At 32.4% G+C, this 19897-nt stretch overlaps 1 protein-coding gene across 7 annotated transcripts in view; it reads right to left on the bottom strand.

Moving 5' to 3' along the window:
* The window catches only part of LOC124544496 (SH3 and multiple ankyrin repeat domains protein 3), a 210386-nt gene that overhangs the window by 169132 nt on the left and 21357 nt on the right, over positions 1-19897 (bottom strand). For all 7 annotated transcript variants that reach the window (XR_006967538.1, XM_047123079.1, XM_047123081.1 and 4 more), the window contains exon 2: positions 4273-4308. The gene's annotated coding sequence lies outside the window, so the exon portion shown is untranslated. The remainder of the gene's footprint in view (positions 1-4272; positions 4309-19897) is intronic.

Below are 19897 nucleotides of genomic sequence, written 5' to 3'. Positions count from 1 at the left end.
ACTTTAGTGATAAATTTTTCCATGCTAATCCTAAGAACTAAAATTTTATAATTTATTTTTGGTTCTGGTTCAAGTTAAACTTCATTAAGGTGTATAATCCCAGTTATGCATGAAGGCGAAGAGTGGTGGAATGAGCTCAAACCCTAAATAACAGTACATCTTGACCAGTAGTGGGAACTTACAAATATTTATATCTATAATATACACCAAACTATTGAACCAATTTTTATGAAATTCGGTGAAAACATGCAACACAAGCAAAGCCACGGGCGACAGTAACATCAGGTGAGATATATTTAAATACATATATGTATAAGCAAAATATACTTTCTTTTATTCCGTAACTTCTAAACCAATTACCTTGGACCCAATGAACTCGTAACCGAATTTAAACGGATCGATTAGGTGAAGTTTAAGGTCAACGACATGTTATGACCTCAAAAAATATCACTGATTATAAATAATCGCTGTTAGGGCGAGAAGTTTACATTTATTTTGATTTAAGTAAGTCAAGTCATTATCCAGGTACCGTTGAATCCTGCAGTGTTTTCCTCGTCTCTATAAAGATAATGGTCGAATACGTTTATCATAATAAAAAACAAATGATTAATATATACATTTGTTATCTTACTGTTTTTATTAAAATAAGACACTCTTAAGAAAAGTTGCCCAAAATCATACGAAACACAAAGTAAAATTTATCTTTCTCAAAAAATCAGCTCGCTTGTAATTTAAATAAATGTGTGTAAAACAGGCGATAGATAAGTTTACCCCGACGTAACAAATAAAAGGAAATCTACGATGATTCCGGTGCGAAGTTCTATACGTATAACAATAATCTAATCTGCCTGAGTTTGCGTCTGGTTACGTAATAGATCATCTCCGCAGTAATGAGATGTAACCACGAACAGCATGGAAATGATATAGGAAATGATCTAAGCCTTTACGTTACCTTCCTTATATAGGCATGGTGTGAATGAGAAATTATATGCTATATTAAGCGGTTATTATTATTTATACAATATTTATAAACTTCATAATTTAAAAAATCATAATTTTTTTTGTCCAAAAAGTTTTTAGTCGTTTCCGGATCTCAATAAGCGGATATCATGAATTTATTAAAACGAAAGGGTTTATAACTAATCTTATTATGTCAACAAATTCAGTTATAAAAAAGCGAAAATATTTTTTTACATTTTTCTCTCATACCAATCGTAAATTATTAAATGTATAGCACTCAAGCTTTTCAACAATTGTATTGTTATCCGGATTTAATCTTCAGTAGATAGTAGTAGATGTAATGTACATGGTTTATCAAGACTATCTCCAGCTTTAACGTTTTATGGGGTGACCGGACCTTCAAGTGCAGACTTAATGCTTTATTTTGATCCCATTAACAGAATTATTTTAGCGCAAGTAAAACTGCCTTTAGTTGTAAAAGATGTAAATTGTTAATTCGTTGTAAGCCATTTAACTTATTTTAATGTCTTCAAATGAAACTTTTTTCCAAAAACATCTGGAGATCTAGTCATAAAAGGTAATGAAACTAACTACCACTGATTTTCCATATATTCTATTTAGTAATTCAGTTATTTTTTAATACATACCATACATTTTCTTGTTACTCGCTGCTAGATGACGCTTGAACACATCATCTTCTACGCAGTTCAATCAACCTCTATAAGAACTCGTGTATATAAATAACGTGTGCCATTATTTGTTAGTAAATATATATTTTGTTACTCAGGGGAAAAAAAACGACTGTCATTCTATTCTAGAAAATGTATATAATATTTTTATCTTTGACCTTCTATACCCAAACGTACATCCGATGTTTGAACACAATCACAGCCGTCGCTCACTCCTCCGAAATTCAATGGGAAAATCGTAAAATGAACCCGAAGGTGGCCTAAAATATATCTAAACCCAATACTCATACTAGCCGGGGTCAAATTCTATCGATGTATTGGTGGGTTAAATGTCTCGGCGCTAAATCTTAAGTATGCATAGTTATATGTACAAGACAAGCCGTTAGTTAGGGTCCAGAAGATTCACAGTTTCAGATAAGGATCTGCATACTATGAAAATGGTAAACTGGCGGTGGTTAAACTTGGAACACAACATTTATTAGGTCAGTCATACTAAGTAGCGTACTTCTAGATAACTTAAGGCTGGTTTGCTCAGAGCTTACATTTTAGTAAGAAATTATAAACAATCCTCATTAAAAATTAGCATACCAAAAATACTGTGTTATTTTATATACAATATTAAATGTATCTGCAGTTATACTACATAAAGTACTTCTCTAAATAGCATGCTTATACATATGTAGTTTTGATTAGCTTTCTGTAACACCGTCTGGGGTAGCTCACGATAATCAATTATTTTATAGCAGAATAGATTTCCTTTGCATATAGTTTTTGTATGTGTGTATGAGTTTGTGTGTGTTAATGCATGTTGTAGTATAATTACCGGCACAAGGGGCATAAGCATAACGTATTAGTGCAAATAACAGTGCAAGAAATGGTTAACATACCTTACTGTACCAATGTTCGCGGTAGTGACTACTTACGTAGTAGTGTACTTACGTATAAGCCAACCTAGTAAAGGTAACCTATTTTTTCTGCGTTCTTATTTTACAATTATAATAATCCTTAATTTTTAATTTTCAATCATTGATTTTCGATTACTTTTTCGATTTTGAGTCTTTTTACCTTTATACTGTGGAACGTAAACTGAATGACTTGGTCAAATATGTGACGTCACTTTTCAGACTTCATTATATTTATTTATTATATAATTAATATTATCATTAATGAAATAATTACTCTGTCAAGTGTCACTTTTATCGATAAATTAACGCGTAGAAACAAAATAAAGCTGATATTTATAATGTTTTACAAATTTTAATTATACATGAACAATGTTTTTGATATTATAATTAAAACGAAACCATTGACTATATCGTGTCTATTAAATAATTATAACGTAATTGAGCACGGCAGGAAATAATTAAGCTGGTCTTTTGTCAAACAGTTTTAACAGATCATACTGACCCGGAAATTACAAAAACTCTTAATTTATATATGCAATCACGAGGTTCTTTTTTTATAATTATTTACTAGTAATTAAATACTTGACTTATTAGTTATATACCGTTATTATATCTTAATTTTAATGTTTAATGGTTCTCGCTAGCGTGTGCACTATGCCCTAGGCGCGGAGGTTCGTGAGCTACCTCTATTATATGGTTAATAGGGCCCTTAGACAGCGAGCAGTTTCTCAGTATTGGGCTAACGTTTCTTTTACCGCAGTTGTTAGGTTTAATGGGGTACGAAGAACCTTGTAAATACATTCCTCTGGTATTTGTATGAAATTCATAGACGAATAAGTAGACTGGCTATTTTAAGACCGACTTAAGTATAAATTTAATAATAAGAACATTTCCCTATACGATTATCTGTTTCGGAATTATTTAACGCGAAATGAAGTAGTCTAAATATTGCAATTAATATATCTTTTTTATTTATAAAAAAAATATATTTCCTCTTTAAAAATGGATGCGGAATATTTGTTCAGGGCATATTGGTTACGTGTCACAAAAAGCTTTCCATATTAGCAATGTTTTCTTACGTGTTTGCAATCAAAATTCAAGTCTTTTGCGGCTTCTAAATCCAAACCGCAAATAATTTTTAAGTAGTACATAAATGGCATCTCTGTATTTACATAAAATATCTTGTGTATACTCGTATTTAAAAATAATTTACATATTGTATACGAGTAGTCCGTCGCAGCTTTCCTCGTGTTTCGGGGTGTCGGTTGTCATGTGCTAGACAAAAAAGTAGCCCATGTTCTTTCTTGGTATTCAAGTTTGCGTTATACCAAATTTCATGAAATTCGGTCCAGTGGTTTGGCCGTGAAATAGCAAAAGACAGACAGTCAGAATTACTTTCACATTTATAATGTTAATATTGTACATAAAATGTGTATTTTGCGCAAGGTCTTAAAGTCAATAATAATGGGTTTATTTCTCAATAATTGGCAAAGCAGTTGTAAAACACTCCAGTAAACAAACCACCGAATTTCTAAGAAAGCACATTCACAAGCAATTTCGCCTTATATACCTTCGATAGTAAGGAGTAGCTTTCCACATAGTGATGGTCTATATTTTACATTATTGTTTCGTTCGTTAGCGCGTAGTATATTTTGCGTGATTGATTAGAACAAAATCCGGTCAGGAGGACCAATTACGTACAATAACTTGTGACTTACCTTTATACGGCCATGAGTGCTAATCGCCCGGAAAATCTGTAAATAGAAATGATTAACTTTAAAAATACTGTATTACTGTCAAGAGCAAAATAATATATTTTGTTTCTCAAACACAACCATTAAAATATTTTAACCTTTAGTCTTCGACTTTTGGCTATTGCCAATCGATATAATTAAGATTAAAATCACCCTGTGTTGGTAAGAGTCGACTCAACGTATATTTTATGATAGTAGCGATGGGTTTCGAGCCAGGGTTACTACACGTAATAGGGACATGATATCATATATGGACAATTGGACATACATCTTAGATCCCCATGGTTTGCATTGCATTGACTATAGAATATTGTCGTATAGTAACAATTTCGCCTCCCAGTGGCTTTCTAGTGACAGTAGGCTATTAAGACTATGTGGTTCAATTTATTGTCCTAATATAAAATGACGGAAATGTTGGTGCCATTTCTTGGCACGATGAGAATAACATTTCAAGGTCAAATTAAATGGCATTGTTTTGCATGAAACGTTCTTATACAAAACATTTTTCTTTCTAGTAGCTCTGATCACTTTGTTTATTTTGAAAAGGAATGTACTACGGAATGGTAAAAGAACACAAATCAATGTCATTTATAATCAATGGCATTATGTATTGTTTTATAGTACATAAAAAAAAACAATAAATTACTTGATATAAGTATAATGTGACACAAAAAGTATATTTACAAGCTGTATTCGAAAGCAAATATCGTTACATCCGCAATATTTTTACAAGTGATAATTCCAAACAAACCCGTCGGGGCTATACAGTATCGCACGGGTTATTACGACAGCTCCCATGAGTCTGTTTCTCTTCAATTCCAAACAATACAATAAATTGTTTCCAGCTGTAAATAATTTATTATCTTGCGGAGTCTGAAATCCTTTTGATTTGAGTGATGAACTGGCGTAAACCAGTTATATGAAGTGAAACCTTTCAAGTAATTTTATAAACCAACTCACTGAAAATTCTTACAACTCGAATTATTATATTACAAAATTAAATAGGTCGGTAATCCTGGTGCTCGATCATCACATTGCTCTTCGTTCCGAAACAAATCGTGTTCTTTGGGGAACAGATTAAGATATTTCTATCCAGTAATCGTGATCGCTGAGCCTACGTAAGTATCATGAATGATTAAATAACGAATATAAGTTTATAATTCATTTACATTGTTTATGAGTTGACGACATTTATGAGTTTATTAGTTGTGTTATGATGATGCTGGAGTAATAAACATTAACGCACACAACTGGAGAGAATTTCCATGCAACACTTCCAGGATTCTCTCAAGCTCCAGACTTTACATGCTTTCCGAGTCTGAGCTACTTTTGAATTTTACATGACATTAACGTTCAATAACAAGTTATTGTTCCGAGTCGGGATTTGAAATTAATGTTTCGGGAACCTGTAAGCCCGCCACTACATCAATGGCGCAGTCAATTTTAATTACTACAGCACCAAAGGCGTGTTACAAAATTACCGCCTTACTAGAAGTAATTTAACGAACAGAATGTTTTAACTTGACGGGACTAATTCAATTAACTATTTACTATATAAATAAACTCAATCAAAGCTGATAAATGCGGCGGCTGTCAGCTCGGACAACTTACACTCCGTTATCAGTTAGCCCCGGACGCAGAATTACACGGTTGTTACTTAATGGGGCCGATGTAAATTATAGGACCCTGTCACAATACACATTCTTTTAACAGATTATTTGTCAATCACTCATGTTTATAATTAATATTAAATTATATATTCAGTTGATATCACCACCGCTTTAAGTAGTGGAATAGAAAATCTTAAGAGTTATTAATTAGCCATCATCATCATCGGCATAATATTTTAAAATACGCAATTAACGAGTAGATCTTCTTGTAGGATTACTTCTCGTGTTTACACAATACCTGTCACTGTTTCTATTTTTTTTTAAATATAGTAGTAGATTAACTTCGTGGTAGGGCTTTATGCAAGCCCGTCTGGATAGGTACCACCCACTAATCAGTTATTCTACCGCCAAATAACAGTACTCAGTATTGTTGTGTTCCGGTTTGAAGGGCGAGTAAGCCAGTGTAACTACAGGCACAAGGGACATAACATCATAGTTCTCAAGGTTGGTGGCACATTGACGATGTAAGGAATAGATAACATTTCTTACAGCGTCATTTTTTGGGGGATGGTGACCACTTACCATCAGGTGGCCCATATGCTCGTCCGCCAACCTATATCATAAAAAAGATAGGCCAAATGATGGTTAATCATCACCTCCCATAGACAACGGCGCTGTAAGAAATATTAACCATTTCGTACATCGCCAATGCGCCATCAACCTTGGGAACTAAGATGTTATGTTCATTTTGCCTGTAATTACACTGTTTTACTCACCCAGACCAGGATATAACAATACTGAGTACTCCTGTTCGGCAGTAGAATATAAATAGAATATGGTAACAAAACTCAAATGTTGTCTTAATTTTTTGCGATTATTACACATTTAAATAAAACTAGTTATAACGGATTTGAATCGCGTATATTAATTATTTTTGGCAACCCGACGTCTACCCGTGACCACGAACGCTGTAAAGTGCTCGAAACGTCGGGATGCCAAAAATAATTTATATACGCGATTCAAATCCGTTATAACTAGTTTTATTTAAAAAAATCAAATGATTAATATTTTATTAACAGTAAATATACTGTGATGCCACCGGCTTGGTAGTATGAACAGGTAAAAAGAGATTTTAAATATATTTTCGAAGACAAGTAAAATTTTGGTTTGGTATGAATTGTTTTTTTTTTTAATTACATCTGTTTTCGACTCAATATTGTAACATGCAGTAAGATATCAGCTACTCGATCTCACTAGGAATTTCTATTTGTGCTCCACATCATTTGTCTTCCTAATATATAAAGTACATCCATTCATAATTGCACACTTCAACGCGAAGGAGTAAGTGCTCTATTATGACCATTAAAAACTCGAGATCTGACTGAACTCTTTTTTGATCGTAATAAAAATCCTTGGACATTGTAAAGATGAAATGATTGGTTTCATCATTAATTAAACATTTAAAAATAACTAAAGTTTGTTGTGTGTATTGGTAACACGAAGCTAAACTAATTATTTTGAGTCCTTTTTTATAAATTAAGTCCTAAGAAAATATCAAGTTTGAAGGTTTTTTAAAAGGCCGTTGGAATATACTTTCATTTGGTTTATTTTCAACCAAGCCAGCTGGTAATTTCGCGCTACCAGCCAGTTTTGTACTGGTTTACTAACTTTTTTATATTGGTAAGAAGCCTAACGAGAAAATGGGTCATCTGATACTAATCACCTCTGTCTGTAGATATATATTGCAAGAGATCTTGTAATTAAAGTGGGCGTTCTATTGTCAACGATTTGCGTTACTCGGGAATACACAAAAGGACTGTCAGTACGAGTTAGGAGGCTGAACAAACTTATATGGGAAAAAATTAGCCTATTGTGCCTCTAATTCTAACTAATAAAAATACTCTTCAACATTTTTTTAGTATGAACAAATTTTTAAAGGTACCAGGATCTCATGAACAGTAACGGGTTTTATTTTTCAACCGACTTCCAAAAGGAGGAGGTTATCAATTCGTCTGTATTTTTTTTTTTTTTTCATGTTTGTTACCTCATAACTTTTTACTGGGTGGACCGATTTTGATAATTTTTTTTTTTGTTTGAAAGGTAGTGCTTCCCGTGGGGTCCCATTTTTTTTAAATTTTTTTTCGATGATGGTATCCATATGAAAACGACATAAGTCTTAAATTTGCATTATGTATATGCGCGACAAATAGGTGAATAAGTGAAAATCACGTTAACCAATTTTGATAATTCTTTTTTTATTATAAAATATATACTTGAAGGGTAATTTGGTGAAAGTTTGGTAAGTTTCTGAGCACAGGATCCATGACAATGTAACGGAACGGAAGGGAAGGGAACAATTCTGAGGAGCACGTTAGCGATACTCAGTCGAATCTTTTATTTATAGGTTATTTGGATATTTGAGTCACCTTCCGTAATGTGGTTATGTTTATGTAATTATCATAGTCGAATATTATAATCAACTAGCTACCCAACCCGGCTTCGCACGGGTGCAATACTGATACTAAATATACTACAGAATTTGTTTATTTACGACATCACATCGCAAACTTCTAAAATTATCAGTGTTTCTTTACTATATTGTTCATGTATTATATACACAAACCTTCCCCTTGAATTACACTATCTTTTAAAAAAAACCGCATCAAAATTCGTTACGTAGATTTAAAGATATAGGGACAGAGAAAGCGACTTTGTTTTATACTATGTAGTGATGGAACTCCTATACGGCTCGCAGTTAGGGTGCGATATGGGGCAGAATTTCTTACTATCTTTAATCAAATTTTGTGTATGTGATGTGATGTCATATGATGTACGAAATATAGTTGGTCTTTTTCAAAGTTTTTTTGCTGAGTTCGATTACAGCTCTTTCGAGGGATCCTTGTAGTTTACGCCGCGTGACGTATTAAATCCGCATTTTCGAAAGTCTATTTTTGCTTTATTCGCAAGTTTCCTTTGAAATTGTCCTCGAAGTAGTTTCTGACTCATATAAACGGAACGCTTAATCTATCCGTATTAAAAAAAAATCGTTAGTCAACATCAGCTTCACTTAAAATCGAAAAATAAATAAAAATTTTAACAAAAAGAAAAACCGACTTCAAACAAAACACTATTTTAAAACAAATAAATATGCACGAAAAAGTAATAAAAATAATTGCGTATTCAACATATTTTTTAGAGTCTTCCTAAGTTAAATGAAATGAAAAATATTAGACTACTTAAAAGTCGATTAACGATTATATCATGTAGTTATAATTATTGTTATATTTGGAGTCGGTGTCAGCCAATAAAACCCTACAGTATATCTATCAAAAAACAATACGAGAATACTTTAACAAATATGTTTTTTACAAATTACCTTTTACACAATAATATACTGGATCAATCAAGGGGCTCGTATCGCTTCTTTCTTTTGATTGTTGGGGCAAGGGCACCGTGGCTGACACCGGCTGACATAAGTAATACTTGTAAATTTTAATATCTTTTAACTGTCGATTAAATTTGAATAAATGTTTATTTTTATTTTTTATATGAAATTTAAATTTAACGCAATTTAAATATAATGCAATTCAAGTGCAATTAATATTTTACTGGAACTTTACAAACAGTTTAAAATGAGCAGATTTTTATCGTTTTACATAATATCATTAATTTAAGACTAAGTTAAAGTAAATTTTTAACTACCGTTTAATCAAACGATCTCGAAGCGACTAATGAAAACACTCGCTCCCGCTGCATGTGTTTAATTAAGTTACAAACCAATTAGGGTTTCAAAGCAGGTACAGTAAGGCTTCCAACGAGATTACAACAGGACTGCGGACGTGTAATATAACCCCTTCGCCTGTATACAAAGAATTAGAGCAAATTATATGTTCCACTTGCAATTTATCACATCATCTTTTTATGATAATTTTGCAAAATTTACGATCGCACGATAGAAAACATCAGGATATATTTAAGATACACGTAAAACCTGACAGGTTTCTGTACGCTGGGAATAAGCCCTATGTCCTTCGGTGGAGAAGGTATTGGATTTAGCTCCTATGAGAAATAGTTGACTGATTTTAAAGAAAAGCGCTATTAGATTATTCCTTTTTTTTTTGGTATAAAGACAGTATAGTATTATAATAAATAAATGAATTAAAATCCAGTACATAAACAAAATAAAGTTTCAACTGCTGGTTTGATACTGATACTTCTAGTACTGGTTTACTATTGGTATAGTAATAATGTTAATCAATTTTTTCAGAAAATATTAACATTAAATAAACTATTACACATTAGATAATTAGTAAGAGTATGCAATATAAATTAAAGTTGTATGAAGCCGTTTGTAGTGGTCGGTCTTTGTCTTTGATGAAAAGTTTTGTACATAGTTGCGGCAAACGAATACAATAAGGTGAAATTTTCTCCTAATAGTTGTCAGGTGGGATGATAAAACAAACCTTTTTCAAAATTCATTTATAGATTTTTTCTTAAAAAATGATTTTCGAATTTAAATATTAAGATTGATTCCTGGAAAAGTTATCTATTCTAATATTATAAATGCTAAAGTAAGTCAATGTGTCTGTCGCTTTTTCACGATCAAACCACTGAACTCCATTCAAAAAATTTGATATGAACCAAGCTTAAACTCCAAGGGACGATCTATCTATCTTATGCCTAATACCTAACTAAAAAGCAGGTTAAGCCGTGAGCGACAAATAGAGTAGTATCTTATAAATTTTATTACTTATAATTTTTAGAGATTGAGTCACATACATTGCCTTTTATTCATTTAATAATATTTTACTAAATTATTGATACCAAATATAAGGTACATATATTGAAAAAAAAAAACAAATGCATAGAAAAGTAAAAAGCACAATTTATTCGGACTAAAAATATCCCACTATGCTAGGTAATAGATCAGGGAAAGCTGGTGTCATTAAGGTTCGCTGTTGTGGTCACATCACGACCTAAAATAACCACGTCCTACCATAATAACCCTAGGACGGTAATAAAATTATTTTATGCATTATGCTATGAAAATACCTTCTCAATGAAACATTGCAATAACGACTATAAAATAATTTGTCTAAGGTTGAAATTACATAAACGGACAATGTAAATTATTATATGCGACGACATACGGTTGTAGAGTTGTAAGCTATTTTTTTACTTTTTCATCCTTCGTGTCATAGCTTCGGACTCGTGCACTATGTAGCCACGAACCAATTAATTGTTGATGGCAAATCGCATGATCATTGTACCTAATCCCTTGACGATAAGGTTGAAAATAGTTTGACAAATCATCTACTACAATTTATTTACGCACGAGCGTACGTGTTTGGACTGTCTTGATTTTTTGTAAAATTGCCTTTTATTTTACGATGGGTTGACACAAATTGCTTCGCATTCCTTATTATTAAATTACGATATACCACTTAAGTCTGTCTACGATAATTCATGCCCTCTAGCAAATCATTGTGGGTGTACACTGTATGGCTATTCTTGATAGTTGAAACCAGTGCAGATCGTGTTTAAAACATGAGCGTAAGTAATTTAAATTAAAGGCGTTTATTTTGCGTTGAGCTTTTGGTTGTTCTGTCAATTAGGTAATAAAATATTTCTTAAGATATATTATTATTTAAAAAAAAATGAATGGTGTTAATTTTGTTAAAATTACTTCTACCATATTCAATTTGTTTTAGTAAAGAATGCATAGGCTCTTTGGTTTTTCCTTTAAACTAATAAAAAATACATCATATTTTATATATCAAATAGGTCGTATGGCACTCAAATGAAACACCTGATAGTAAATCACACCCGCCCATAGACTTTGGTATTAACAGCTTATTAACTATTCCTTACATTGCCAATACGCCGTCAACCTCGGAAACGAAAACGTTATGTCCCATGTGCCTGTCGTTAATTAAGTTTTCACGTCTTAACTACTTGACTAATAATCATAAAATTTTGCATAATCATTATGAGACTCTGGTACACTGACTCAAACCGGAACAGAGCATACAAAGACTGTTTGGCGGTCGAATATGTGATGGGTGGAACCATATGTATATGTGGAAGCAAGCTCGTATAGATTGGTTGGTTTGCATAAAAACCTACAATCAAGTTTTAAACATTGCATACTTTTGGGAATTCAAAAAGAGATATGAAATATTGGAGTAAAAAACTATAGACTTTAAGGATATTGGAATTTGTTACAGTGTTGTATTTAACGTATCCGTTTTCCGATAAAATAAAATGATTGTAGAAAAAAAAAATGCAACTGTCTTACAACAGAATTTATTCTGTGTAGTAGTTCAATGTCGTTAATGAAATGATTTAAATATAAGATACTCAAAGAAAATAAAATGCAAAAACAGCATTTAAAATAATCTGTAAAATTGTAAATACACTAACCACGAAACAACACACATGCTTGGATTAAATTATATTAGTAGACCTGGAATTTAATGAGGTGTCAGTTCTTCATTTCAGAAGAGATCTGGATGTGATAGAGCATTGTAACTACTAGTTTGTTGAGTGGACAGTGGTAAAAGCGCTCGTTCGAGCACAAGGAGTATAAACTTGTAACTTAACAAATACTTAATTATAGACTATAGGATGCACACGGCAATGTGCATTAATTTTTACAATTGCATTTATTGTACTTGCATAAGATATAATAATATATATTTAGAACGTATTAGTTGCTGAGTTTCTTTCGCCGGTTCTTCTCAGGTTGTTCCTTTTTCCGAACTGAAATTTGAGTTTGAGTATAAAATACATCCTAATCATCACCTCGACCATCTTCATGAAATTCTTCCTCACATGTATCCACCAACCATTATTGGAACAATATGTTGGAATCAGTTCCAACCTTCTACCCAATATAATTTTTATCTGGTAGTAGAATCAACTTTCAATTATTAAAAGTAGTTTTCCATTATACTAGTATTACGGTCGGAGCAAAACAAATGGGAGGACTGGTTCATTTCTGCCGGGAAAATCTCAATTGCAAAAATCATTATTCAACCCTGATGACATGCTTTGCACAGTGGGTATTTCTAATAAATATAGATTGACAATAGTTTCCCCTATTCAAATATTGCATTTGAAAACCGGCTTCATAATTTTATTTGATATGATAATTAAGTTAGTTTCATACAAAACTGTCTGGTGACTTTATTTCGTGGTTTTCGTGAACTCTCTTATAATTAAGGGAGGCACGCGCCGTAAGCCACGAGGTTAAGTGTCCACCAAGTGTCATACAAGAATCTACGCGTGGTGCATTCGAAAAATGTCCTTAATACCCTGGAGACAAGGTTTATGATCCTTTACATGTCACAGTCCATTGTACTAACCGTTACGTCTGCTATAAGTCTTCACTAGAATGTGGCTACGTCTTGTTCTCTCGGACAAAGAAAATAGTGTTAAGTAATTGAAATAATATTAACCACAGTTAGGTCTAATAATCATTTTGCTCTGTGTTTCTGTTGTATGGAATGTGAGTTACCCTTTTTTAATATCTGATGATAACGAATGAATCAACCAGTAATTTCTTCGGACTCTTTACACTATAATTTGTACAATATATACTTTTTTATGTTACTTATATAAGAATTCTTAACATGTAAACTAATATGTTAAAGAGGTAAAATTTGTTTTTATATATAAGAGGTAATCTCCGGAACTTATGTATCAATTTTAAAAATGATTCCGTTAGTAGAATGATACTTTATTCCTGAGTCAAATCATTATCTTTATTTATAAATTGTAGTCATACGAAGCCGGGTCGCTAGTAATGATATAAAAGGAAACTTTGGTAGAAATATCTTACATTATTGTATTTTATAAACAAGACTGAGATTCGCTAAACCCTTTTCACGACGTCAAAGGTCAGATAATATATAAGGTTTTTTTAACATAATTCCAGTAAACCATTTTGTCACGGTCACAGCCACAAAGGATACAATCAAAATAAGTGTGATGTACTATATATAACCTATTTGGGATCACACTGGCAGACATACAATTTATAGGTTTTTTTGAATGTGCGATTTTTACTTAGTACTTATACCTTCTTATTTTTCTTATCAATATTGATTCTAAAATGTTTATTTGCTTTTGTTTTCCTTTTACAAATGTGTACTATAATAAAACTCTAAAATATTTGTTGACCTGAATAAAGTTTTTCTTACTTCATATTCCAATGTAGAACAAGTATTGTAAATTTACGCACAAATTAAGTTTGGCCCAATAACCGCGGGTAAGTGAAACCGCATCCGGAGCGATGGACCGGATTTCCACGCAAATCGATCGGCAGGGCATTCGTTAACAATCCATGGTAACCCCATGTGGTTGGACATTACAAAGTCAGAGATTTGGAGTCAGTTACCTTGGTTTTGTAAATACAGTGCCGGATTATCTGTTACGAAGTGTAGGCAAGTATATATTAGATCATATGATATTACACGTTGTTACGTTTGTGTAAAGAACATATTCACATAAGAAATAAATATTGATAATTTTGGGATGGTGGACTTAATTCGGAAGTGATCGGTTTTACGAATTTTGCCGACGCTACATCTAAGTTGTGTCGAACTATAAATACGTATAATTTCTAATTTTATTTAAATGTCAATGTAATTTTTTGAGCTATATATGTCTCTTTACAGAGTATAAAACGAAGTCGTTTAACCGTCCCTATATCCGTATGTATGCTTAAATCTTTAAAACTACGCAACGGATTTTGGTTCGATTTTTTTTAATAGATAGATTGATTCGAGAAGAAGGTTTTTATAGGTATATAATACATGGACAATATAGTAGAGAAACACTTATAATTTTAGAAGTTTCCACTCTGATGTCATTCCATTTCACCCGTGCGAAGCCGGGATGGGTCGTTAAATTGTGATAGAAAAATATATTAAGGAAGCGGGAAAAGATAAAGCCCCAAGTTGGTTAACCGAGCTCCAAGTAGCATACTGTCCAGATAAATTGGGCACCAAAATATGAATAATGGTTGTACAAACGCACCCTGTATTTCCTTACTCTCTTAGTCGTATGTTATAATTAATGATACGGTAATCCGACAGGTATAGTTCAGCCCCTGGCCCTAGGGTGTGCTTTTTAAGGCACCTATATCAACACAACCAACTTCTAACTTATTGGCTGATAGTGTTAATTAATTACAAACCGAAACCGCGCTGTTGCAGAAACACGTGTAGTTTTATCGAAGATGCGACACTGGATTTTCGTGCCCTTATTTTTTTAATTCATCTCGTGCTCAGCAATGGATGAAAAAATCGCGAGGAAATCTAATTGACTCAGATAAAATCTGTCAGATGTGGATCTATGTAATATTCCACTTCAGCAACGGCTACTGTTTCAAAGAAAGCTTATAACTTACTCCACTGTGTTTGGTAAATATTTTTGTATTTCATAAAACACTACCTCCATCAAGTAAGCGTCCTGTGACTTTCCTTCAGTCGTTTTCTAAAACACCGAATGTAAGATGAATTAATAAATATACTCATTAGTGCGTGATGAAGGCATTACAATTATTTTATTAGTCTTTAATTTCACGAAGATGTATTTCTTTGTTTCACGTATAGTTCTCATTTGGGTTTCGTAACCTTTTTTAAAAGAATTAGTCTTAAAAGGTTTTCTTACAATAATTGAGTTACTTTCATTACCCAAGTTATAGCTCTTTGAAACGAGAGAAACAATATATCTTAATAGTAAATTACATTTACATTCATTTAATTACAAGTTGCGACTGTCTGGCTTGCGCAGATATAATACAAGACAGTGTAAAAAAAACAGTAATTAAATAAACCACTTTCTGTTTCATTTAAAATGAGAATGGATAAAGTTGTATGCTATGTCAAACTATACCCCTTACAACGAATACAATTACAATAAAAAATAGACACAGGTTTATACTACTAATAAATACTAAGAAAATATAATCTTTAGTTGTGTCCTTTACAAGGCGCTACGTTATGCGACAAATTGGTCTGGCATCTATGCGTATCTATGCGTATAAACAGCTTAACCTAAATAGATAGGCTTATTAATAAAATTAATTTATCTTTTATAACGTCAAAGTCATACGACTATTTTGTCTAATGATTCCGCATGCAATACATATTATCGCTTTGTTGTATTATTGATCAATCAGTAGCACTTATATATGTAAATACATGAATACTTAATTATCTATGTGTGTTATTAATAAAGCAATCACATTCAAATACGTTTCTCATAAGTGCATACAACAATGCATTGAGGAAATATGGCTCAAGGAAGATTCAACAATAGGCTTGTTCCCGTGGGATCATTTCGTTCTTAATACAGAGAAATGTTATTAATGAACAATAAACCTATCGGAGATACGGGGAAAAGTTGTTTAAAGGGGTCAATTGAATTGACAAATGATTCAATCTATTGTAAGTGTAATTCTATGGAAACATTGATTGATTATTTCGTAAGAAATTAAAAGTTTTTTTTTTAATTTCTTGGACATGATCATTGTTTGTCCGGTGTTGAACTTGGCTTATTTTAGAGATTGCTAGTAAAGATAAATCTTCGGCTTTTAAATTGCGTTCCTCATCAATAAAATCATCAGCATCATCAAGCCTTCTTCGCCTCTACTGAACATATAGTTTTCTAGGAAACGTCATGTACCAGCCAATTTGAGTTCATGACATCATTCCACCTAGCCTAAGGACGTCTCTCACGTTTGTCATATGGTTAAAATTTCAACGGGACAATGCATTCTTCCCACCATTCCAAGAGGTAATCTTCACTATCGTTATTTTTACTACATGTATGGTTTTTCTCTGTTGTAATGAAAGTAAAAGTTACATAACATTAATCACCTTGGTACGATTCGTTTCTTGGCAATATGGAAGACGCTCTTACAAAAGCCCGACCTAGTATAAATTTGAATTTTTGTTTAAAATTACCTTATGAAAGTGTAAGAACATACGTAATAGTCCACACTATAACTCACTGATTAAATCACATGCGGTACACGTACATTGTAAACTTCAGGATTTATGAGAAGATCCTCACCTCCATAAAATGAGAATCGTAATAAAACGTATGCTAATGTAATGTCATGAGTTTGCGGTGGAAGTTTCGAATACAAAGTCTCCCGCGACGGCAAACTGCGTTTCTCACACAGTTATCATCAACACTATATAACAACATAAAAATATATATGTATTTAGTTAAAGCATATATAAAGCAAACCAATAAAGAGGCGTGATCTAAGTTGTCCTCTTCTTTTTGAGGCGAATGTTTGGAGCTCGTTCCAAACGATTCATCTTTGTTATTCTCGTTGCTGGTTGTTAGGGCAAATTTTCATCTGTCACATGTTTCTTTTCTCACGACATAAGCCTTCTTTACAACACCATTAACACAAATAAGGCACATGGAAATTCAGTGACTCTTGCCAGGTTTTGAAGTCAGAATAATTGGTTGCAATTAACTATGTTTAATTACTGAATCATCTTGGCACATGTAGTTTCAAATCTACATCTCGTTGATGTTGCCAAATTGACTTCTTATCTAACAGATAAACTGTCATTTTATACAAATCTTAATAATGTTAGGTTAAATATATCGAAACCAAACTATGGTATGTGAAGGAAAATATTAAAATAAATAATTAATTTGCACATTATCGTTTCGAATGCTGGCTTACAGGCACTACAAGCTTATTCAAAATTATGATTGGTCGACGTCGGCTGATATATCAATACTCAACCAATCAAATCGCTTCGTGTTATGCAAAACATTGTAAAGTTACAATAATTGATAAAGTTACAGCCTTATATAACCATTACCGTACATAATCATCCCTTCTTCTCGAGAAGCTTAGTTCACGAAGTTGCAAGCATTGCATTTGATAAATATAGATGAGTTTTCTCAGAATGTTGTCTTCATCCCCAAGCACGAGATTAATTACAGGTGACTCAAGTTGACCGATAATATTTGTTTGTTGTTATCATATCGGATCAAGTCAATGCAAGTTTGGTTAAAGAACCAACCGATAAATTATTCTACTGTCAAACATCAAAAGCAGTAGTATGGTAAAGTACTAGGATTGTTGTGTTTTAGTTTGACTCACCTGGAGTTAGCCAGTGCATTTTAATTTGTAATGTTGGTAGCACTTAGATGAGTATAATAGCCGCCTTTGAAAAATTAACAAGAAACCTTTGAAAAAAACAAGAATGATATATTCTATATTATTGTAGCCTAAGTTTGTATATAAAGATTTTGACTTTGACTTTTAAAACAAGTCTTTTACAACTAGCCGACAAGTTGATACAGAATTAAAAACAAAGGTGGAAGACACAATTGTACAAATGAACACATGGACCGACATTCCTTTCTCGGGGTACTTGAACTTTACGTAAGTACAGTTGCTGATAAAAATGGTGACGATTTGTTTTTATTTAGCAACAGGCTATTATATTATTACGTGTTATAACACTACTATTATTTAAGAACTGTACTGTACTGTACACTACTATTATTTAAGAACTGCTTTCATACCTCATTAATAAGTTATTGAATACTATTCACAGTGATACGCTACTTTGATTATTTAAGGTTCATAATTATTATTAAGGACACCTAATTGTTGCACACGGCTTCGCTCACGTATTAGGTTTAATTATTAGGCTTAAAAAATAGCCTGTGTCTTCCCTTAGGACTAAATTTCATCCGATTCGATTCAGTTGTACCGTAAATTGGCAACAGTCATACAGACAGACCTACATTAGCATTTCTACGTATGTGTCGAGTTTACAGAATAGTAATTGCTAACAATACTATCCAAAGTATTTGAAATGTTAGTTTAGTATCAGCATGATGAGGAAATTGCTTTTATTAAAATCAAGTTCACGTTAATACGCTACGTTATATATCTATGTAACAATGGGTGTTTGTAAATTACAATGTATTTGGTATATAAGATGAATATTAGTACTATTAATAATAATTTAATAAATGATTTAATTTAACCAACTATCCAACTGTAAATAAGAATATAAATATGTAAAAACTGAAAACTGTTTTATATTCAAAGAATACCGAAAACAAAAAAAACTTTCTGAGCTTATAAAATAATAAAAATATTTGTTTCATCATCTAAAGATTTATCGATCAAAATTGTATTGTATTTTCAAAGTTATAGATATATAACTTTAACATAGGAAAAAATATAGTTTATTAACTTTAGACATGAAATTATCATAATATATTTTTTAACGAATTAATTTGATTTCTAATAACTCAAAGGTATACAAACCTATACAAGATCGGTACGATGTCTCAATAAATCTCCATGTAAATATTTTATTACAATTGACTTATAACGAGGTAATAAAAAACGTATTAAACAAACAGAATTACGTATGTAATTATGATGCGACTTAACTTGGTGGTAGGGCTTTGTGCAAGCCCGCCTGGGTACCACCCACTCATCAGATATTCTACCGCTTAACAACAGTAAACATTATTGTTGTGTTCCGGTTTGAAGGGTGAGTGAGCCAGTGTAACTACAGGCACAAGGGATATAGCATCTTAGTTCCCAAGGTTGGTGGCGCATTGAAGATGTAAGGAATATCTAATATTTCTTACAGCGTCATTGTTTATAGGTGATGGTGACCAGTTACCATCAGGTGGCCCATATGCTCGACCGCCAACTTATTACATAAAAAAAAAACATTTGAAATTATGTAGAAACATTGTTGTACAAAATTGAAAGTGAGCGGAGTTTCCCATGGATTGCTATGCTATACGAGGTATTATTTTCAACTATCAAAAATGTTTACTATCAAACCGGACAAAATTCCTCGGTTACCGGACTTCGAGGACCTTGATCGGACTGAGCCCGGATTTTATCGGAACCTTTGATATTTATTCCTAACAAATAGTTGCTTTATTCACTATGATAG

The sequence above is a fragment of the Vanessa cardui genome, chromosome 4 (genome assembly GCF_905220365.1).
Source record: "Vanessa cardui chromosome 4, ilVanCard2.1, whole genome shotgun sequence".
Classification (NCBI taxonomy): Eukaryota; Metazoa; Arthropoda; class Insecta; order Lepidoptera; family Nymphalidae; genus Vanessa; species Vanessa cardui.
This window is presented reverse-complemented; position numbering and strand designations above follow the sequence as displayed.